This window comes from Fukomys damarensis, unplaced genomic scaffold (genome assembly GCF_012274545.1).
Source record: "Fukomys damarensis isolate Sample0158 unplaced genomic scaffold, DMR_v1.0_HiC HiC_scaffold_2, whole genome shotgun sequence".
Lineage (NCBI taxonomy): Eukaryota > Metazoa > Chordata > Mammalia > Rodentia > Bathyergidae > Fukomys > Fukomys damarensis.
This window is the reverse complement of record NW_022900914.1, coordinates 37500780-37502492: the sequence shown is the minus strand read 5'-3', so window position 1 is coordinate 37502492 and position 1713 is coordinate 37500780.

Below are 1713 nucleotides of genomic sequence, written 5' to 3'. Positions count from 1 at the left end.
TATATATATATGGAAATGAATAGTTAGAATAGACAAAATAATTTTGGAAAAATAAAAATGAAGTTGGATGACTTACATTAGCTGACTTCAAGACTGAAAGTCATAGGAATCAGGACTGTGGTACTGATGTACAGAAAGACATGGGAATCAGTGGAACAAACTAGAGTCCAGAAGCAGAGCCACATGTAGATGATCAGCTGAATTTTGACAAAGATGCAAAGGTATCATTTCTGACAAGATAATGTTTTCATTAAGTGAACTGGATTAATTAGAATTTATTTGTAAAATGAAACTTTAATCCATATTTCATACCAAGCACACAAATTTAACTAAAAATGAATCATAGACCTAACTGTAAGAGCAAAAATTATAAAAGAAAACAGAAAAATCTATGTTGATTGTGGGTTAGGCAAGTATCAACTACAATATCTATCAGTGAACAAATGGGTAAATGAGTCATGATATATCCACCTAGTGGAATACTACTTAGTAATAAAAATGAGTTCTTTATTAATTATCGTAATAAAAAATTAGTAAAGTACTCCTGCAGCAAGATGAATCTCAAAGACATTATTCTAAGTTCATGAAAGAGTATGTACTGAATGACCCCATTTCAGCGAGATTTTAGAAAAGACAAGATAACAGTGGTAGAAAACAGACCAGTGGTTGCCAGGAGCTAGGGGCCTGGGCAACGGAAGGATGCAAAGGGGCGAGAGACAATGTAAATGTTGTGTGTGAGTGCAGTGGTACTTAGTCAGGACTTATGAAATTGGTGAGCTTTATTTCTATCAATGACAGCTCAGTAAAGTTGATTAAAGAAAAGAATCTGGGGAAAGAGACAGCGTGTTGTCATGAAATAATGCTATGTAGAGTCAGGAAAAATGCTCTAATAGGAGGGGCACATTGAGCACTACAGAAATTAAAAATGACACTCAGTTCCCTTCACTCTGTGGGGAAGATCCAAGAAATGTCGGAGAAAGGAGGCTCGTACGGGTGGCACAGAGGCCTGGGCTGGCACAGGCGGAGGGAAGGGAAGGGGCTTGGACTGTGGACAGCACCCTGGGGATTGCCCGTGCTAAAGGCAGGCGGGGCAGTGGTCCCCGCCGTGGTGGTTTTGGTCAGCACCTTTACAGTAAGCTGTGGGGAAGTATGGGGCCGCTGGAGTGTGGCAGTGCTTTTGGCCTTGCGCCCCACACACGGTCACTTTCATCAGAACAGGAAAACGAAACAGGCTCCCCTGAATGATTTATGGGAGGCCTTGCATTTTGGGGATGTGATACTGCAATTTGTGCTATGGGACCAGGACATCTGTTTCCAGGGAGGTGTGTTCTTTTACCATGAGTGTTTCACACTGGGGGTCTTTTGCCCCTCAGAGTTATCCATTTTGTCTTGGTTGCTTGTTAGCATAATGGGGCCTCCTGGTGACATGCAGCCTCACCACAGTGGTGAGTGTGAGTAGTCTGGGGCCAGCTGGAGGTGAGCAGGAACTGCGTGGGTCCAATCCTGCCCCTCAGATGGTGTCCGGCAGGGCCCGAAGCTGTAGGATTAGGGAGGGTGCCATCTGTCAGATGGCATAGGCTAGCTCCCTCTTAACGATTAGCCATTTATTTGATTAAACTTCAGTTATTCTAACTGTCCCTGTGTGGATTAGTGTCCCTTGTTGGGGAACTCTACTGCCAGCAGATCTTGTCTCCTGACTCTGCTCACTCAGAG